Below are 6,000 nucleotides of genomic sequence, written 5' to 3'. Positions count from 1 at the left end.
TATATGAGGAAAATTAAGCCTAAATTTGCATTCCTGATTGTTTCTTTTCTCATTTTTTTGTAAATGAGGAGCAGACGAAAAAAACGCTGTTGGATAAAAAATGTACTTGTTAACTAGAAAATGCGCTGAGAACAGGAAAGGGAAAAAGGTGGGATTGCTCCTCACCAACGGTCCCACCCACAAATCAGAGGTGAATTTCTAATGAACTCTTGTTGCCCTACAGAAACTATGTTCTAGAAAACTATGCATTTTTCTATTTTGGCTAAAATTGGCATAATCATAATTAAAAAAGGAGGAAGTGAATCATGGATGAAGTGAAAAGCATATGCTAATCATTCTGAACAAACATAAAGTTATTTCTCAGCTCAGTGCTGCTGTAGTCCTCTTGACTTGTTTTGGATTTAGTTTCAGTATAAAGTTCAATGTTAGGCTGAAGTCCAGCTGCTGGGTTCATGCAGACATTCAGATCTAAAGAAGCTCAATAAATCTGTCAGAACATGAAAGAATTTCACATCAGCACCTTGGAAAAGAAGACCTCCTGTCTCAACCAGGTTGCTCTCATAAGGATTTCAGCATCATCCATTTTGACAAAGGACGACATTTGAAGGAGAAGGGAGAGCATTTTCTCTTTATTAAAGTGAATAAGGAGAAGCTAGAAGGACGGATGACATTAATGAGGACGACACATTTCATCACAGTTCAGTGACTATTCTGCTTCTTCATCTCTGAATAAAGGATCTCAGTCTCCTGAATATGCCCTATTATCTAAATGCAGCTCCGTCCATCTGGCTCTTCCTTAGAGACCCAGTTTATGGCCTCTTTGTGGGGTCAGCAAACAGCTTGGATCTGCAGTTCCCACCCCTTAAATTTAGCATCAGGCTCTGTTTTTTCTGTTCCCCTGAAAGAGTGAACAGATGCTGCAGAGTCAATTTAAGCAGACCCATAATGACCTGTGCTCTGTTTTAAGGGATATGTGAGGTTCAAAAAGTCCTGCTACGCTGCTGCTTCTGAGAACCACAGTATGCAAGGAGATGGTCCTGACACAGAGCACGAAATGTTTACAGATTTAGCCGTTTTGATTTTACAACAAAATGCAGTTCAGTTATTCAGAGAGGTTTGTCTCAGATCTCATTTAAATAAGTTCATTCACCTCTCTATGTGGAGGAGCAACTCTGAACTCTTCCTGGGTGACTGAACTCCTTACCGTATGACCAGAAAGTGCCCAGTCACTCTCTGAAGGGAGCTCATCTCAGCTGTTTGTATCCGGGATCATCCTTTCTGTCATGACCCGAAGTTCATGCCCATAGGTGAGGGCAGGAACGTAGATTTACCAGAAAATTGAGAATTCTGCCTTTCAGTTCAGCTCCTTCCCTACAACAACACAGCAGCTACAGTCAGTGGACCAATTCACCTGTCAGTCTGACGCCCTGATCTTCCCTCTCTTGTGAACAAGACCCCAAGATACTCAAACTCCTCCACTTGAGGCAGGAGCTCGCCATCTACCCTGAGAGTGCAAACCACCTTTGTCTGGTCCAAGAACCTGCTAATTAGCATTCTAGTTGTTTCACATTTGACAGTTGAAGGTCCTGGTTTGATGAAGCCAACAGAACATCATCATCTGCAAAGAAAATCTTTTAGTCCCCAGAATGGACCCCCTCCTGCCCTTGGCTGAACCTAGAAATTCTGTCCTTTAAACTTATGAATAAAACCAGTGCTAAAAGGCAGAGTCCAACATGCAGCTGGCATTAAGAACCAGGCTCCTCCTGTGGTTGTACAGAGCAGCACATCCCACCCTGGTGCTTCTAGTAGAGGGCCATGGATGCTATATTTTCAGAGTAGCTCCTACACAACGTTGGAAAGGACAAGACCAAATGCTTTTTTCCAATTTCATAAAGACCTTGTGGATTGATTGGGTGAACTCCCATAAACCCTCAAGCACTCTGTATGGTGTAGAGCTGATTAAAACCGCACTGTTCCTATTAACCCTTCCGCTCCCTTTGGGGTCCAGTTGACTCCAACCACATATTGATGTGTGATTTCTTCCATGACAAAGGTGGACAGGATTTTATGTCTGTCATGGACATTAGTGAAACTCAAAAATCAAAGATAAAAAAAAGTTCAGCGCACTGTCTTGGGGGGTCCAGATGACCCCACTTTTAATGTAAACAAACTAAGGAGAGCGGAAGGGTTACACAAAATATAAATCTTTGGTTTTTGCATTTGACTGAGATGGAAACACACACAGTTATGGTAAATGGTAAATGGTAAATGGCGTATACTTGTATAGCGCTTTCTACCCTCCTTCGAGGGCCCAAAGCGCTTCACAGTCACAGGCCCATTCACCCATTCACACACACATTCACACACTGGTGGTGGCTCCGCTGCCGAACACTGGCGCCAACCTCCCACCAGAGGCAATTTCGGGGTTCAGTGTCTTGCCCAAGGACACTTCGACACATGGGCGGGCAAGGCGGAGTCGAACCTGCTCACTTCTGATCAGGAGTCGACCGCCCTACCACTGCACCACGGCCGCCCCGTTATGTTGTTAAAGAGTAAATAAACACAATGCTAAAATAAACAAATTTTGATTGAATTAGGTTGTGTCTGATTCACAGTGAACTAAATAATACCGACATGTCCAAAGTCTGGCCCATGGGCCAAATGCGGCCTGCGTTCAAGTCTATTCAATTTTATTTATATTCCCCAATAAAACAACACAGTTGTCTCATTGTACTTCACACCTGGCAATTGTACAAAAACATAAAATCAGTCATAAAATATAAGCAATTGCTGGTTGCTAAACTAAACTTTAGACGGAGGGAAGTGGGAAAGAGGGACAACACATGAATAGCACTGCACCAAACAGAGGCAGGGAGAACTAAATGAAAAATAAATTATATTCAGAGGAGTAAAGGAGAAGTAAATGAGAATAGAGGACAGAAGCCCAGTGCCCCATACTTTCCTCAGCTCTAACTTCTAAATTATTGAAATTTCTATCAGCCCGCAGACTTGTCATAAAATCAGTATTATGCAGCAACCAGTGTTTTTTAAGGACTGTTTGTACGATTTCTTGATTGACATTACATCACTTGTGAGAACAACCTAAAATCAAGCGCCCCATAAATTTCCCAGAAGTCTTTGCATAAAACCAGTGAGCATCAATGCTCACTAGATTGGCTAATATAGACCACAATGCATTGTGTTTAAATGATATGTCATGTGAAAAAAATGTATTTTCATTTATTTTTATAAATTCATCTTCAGAACGGAGTGGATTCCTAAAAACATCTCTGTAAAATGTTTGCATTTATTAGGTTTTTGCTTTGGGGATTTCATTTTCACTGTAAAAAAAAAAAAGTAGTGAGCATGGTGTCCGAATCACTTTTAAAATCCATGCAGTAGATAGTTTTTTAGTAGTTAGAGAGTAAGGAGGGAATTAGGACAAAGCATTAAAGAGGGAATTTTTTTTAATATCTGCCTTTTTTGTACTTTTATGTTAAAACTGTTAAAAATAAACTAGTTTTTTTAAATGATCATTTAATAAAAAAATATTGACAGTGTTAGAAAGAAAAAATGTCAAATGTTTTTTTTTTCTTCATCTTTTAATCAGAAAGAGCATCAAGCATGAACGGCGAGGAGGGAGGGAAGGGGAGTGGCTGAGAGAGGCGGAGAGGATAGAGGAAGAGGAAGAGGCAGCCTCTCAGCAGCAGCAGCAGGTTTTTGAAAGCAGCAGCCGGAGGAGGAAGAAGTAAAGGAGGACGGGGAACCGGAGCGTGTGGCTGCAGTGAGGGGGGAGCGCCGACTGGAGAAAGGTATGAACGCCGCCGCTGCCGCTCGCTTCTGTCCACAGTCCTTTGTTTTCAGTGGGAACGTGAAGCATCAGCTGGGAGGCTGGGAGGGCTTTCCCTTTCTTCCTCCGTATGCCAGCTGACAGCTCTCTGAGTGGGGGGGGTAGCACTGCAGAGTGATGCAGAGAGATGGAGGAAAGCGAGAGGGAGGGAGGCATGGAGGGGTGGGATTAGGATCCACAGACACGAGGAAGCAGGGATGGAAAGAGGAGTGGAAACAGGAACAGAGCCGACATCTGCCTCTGCTTTTCTGTGCAGATATGAGTGGGTGGACAAAGGGGGGGTTAAGGTGGGGTCTCCTCACCAGGTCCCAGTTGTGGAGCGTTCCAGCTATCAGCATCAGTGGTTCCCCTCCATGTTGGAGATGATATAAGTTTGCGTGGCCACACCCTCTGCGAGATCAGATTAGATGATGGGAGGCTTTTGTGGCTGCAGTGGAGCGTGGAAACACACGCGTGTGTGTTTGTGTGCGAAAGCCATGTTGGACGGCGGCCAAGCACGCTTAGCGCTGCTTCCCATTACTGTCAGGACAGTGGATTAGCTGTTCGGGAGCGTGTTGATTTTCCAGGCAGCGAGGAGGCGAGCCAAGACGCTCGATCACGAGCTGACAAAGACGTGCTCAGGTGTTTGTGTGACACGCTCCACTTTGTGTGTCCACGTGTGCTCTTCACACACCCACTGTTTGACTGAGACCACAGCCCCCCCCCACTTCATGAAGGCATATTGCTCTCTGTCTGCTGCCTCACACCAGCTCAGCAAACTGACATTTTTAAGATACGTGAAGCGATGACTAAATTCACACACTGCACACCACAAACCCCAGGAGGCACATTTGTGCTGTAATGTCTTTAGACAAATGGCATCTTCCATGAGAAAACAACAAACAGTGCAGTTCTCTGTCATCTGACATCCCAGCATCCTCCATGGGGGGTTCTGCTGCTCTCCTGTAAACACAGAAATTCTGGACTGATGGAAACACGAGATATATTCAGCTACTGTGGAAAAGGGATGTAGATTGTGAGTTAATGGTATTAGCATATGTTTTTAAAGGTAAAAAGTCCTAAAAAAATAATTCTAATCAAATAATACTATTTGACACATATGTGATCAAAACCTAATTGTTGGACCAAAATATGCAAATAAAAACAGTCCTTCTGACCTGATGGAGACATGGACATTTGAAGAGTCAGCCAAATATGTACATTTTGTTTACTTTTTAGGGTTGTTTATCTTTCCCCTTCACATGATTCCATGAGCATCTCAATACATGACCTATAAAACCGTACATAAAAGATTTAACTAATTCTGTGATGATATGTAGAGGTGGGAATGAGGCAGAATTCAATTCCATTACAATTCAGAAGGCAGCGATTTGATTATGAAACAATAATCAATGCATCCCAGATCTGCATGTTTTCAAGAAATGCGTCTTTTTACTACTAGACACTAGACCAGGAGTCTGCAACCTTCAACACTTATACAGTCATTCAGGTCAAGTTTTCATGAACCAAAACCCAACAGGAGTCCCAAAGGCTCACTTCATCTTTTAGAAAAATAAGACGCGGATTTGTATAAATGTCGATGATACCAAAGAGAAAATACATTTTTTTTTCCAAAATATGAAATAATTTATAACTTTTGAAAAAGGTTCATTTTATTTCCTTTCAAAATAAAAAGCACCTTGTGTCACATAGAATCTGCTCAATGCTGCTAATGTAGTAGAAGGTAGTGTAATGTTAGCAGTGATTAAAAAAAAAAAAAATTTACCATTTGTGATAGATCTCTGCCAAAAATATATGAATCTATACAGCTGGGCGATAAGGCAGAAAAAGAAAATCCCGATTTTTAAAAAAAAATTTATTTCACGATTTCAATTATTTCACGATTTCCTTAAAATAAATTCAAATTGACAAAAAATGAATTGTAAAGATTTTAGTTGAAAGAAGTAAACACATTTTTCACAAATATTTATATTTATTCAAATTTTAATTTCAGATGTATTAAAAGTTGGGGTGTAACGTGACACTCCCGTGCTCTTTTCCTGGTGATTTTTGATCTCTTTGGCTTGCCATAAAATCATGTCCATTGCGGAGCGGCTTTCCCCTGTGCAGGACAGCTGATGCTCATTGGGAGATTCTTTGAATCCATAAAT

General features: G+C 41.8%; 1 protein-coding gene across 3 annotated transcripts in view; it reads left to right on the top strand.

Annotated features, from left to right (window-relative positions):
• Positions 1-6,000, top strand: part of mpp3a (membrane protein, palmitoylated 3a (MAGUK p55 subfamily member 3)) — a 39,885-nt gene that overhangs the window by 9,076 nt on the left and 24,809 nt on the right. For all 3 annotated transcript variants that reach the window (XM_024272145.2, XM_024272143.2, XM_024272142.2), the window contains exon 2: positions 3,611-3,812. The gene's annotated coding sequence lies outside the window, so the exon portion shown is untranslated. The remainder of the gene's footprint in view (positions 1-3,610; positions 3,813-6,000) is intronic.

The sequence above is a fragment of the Oryzias melastigma genome, linkage group LG8, assembly GCF_002922805.2.
Source record: "Oryzias melastigma strain HK-1 linkage group LG8, ASM292280v2, whole genome shotgun sequence".
NCBI lineage: Eukaryota > Metazoa > Chordata > Actinopteri > Beloniformes > Adrianichthyidae > Oryzias > Oryzias melastigma.
The sequence above is the reverse complement of the archived record's forward strand: the minus strand, read 5'-3'. Positions and strand labels throughout refer to the sequence as shown.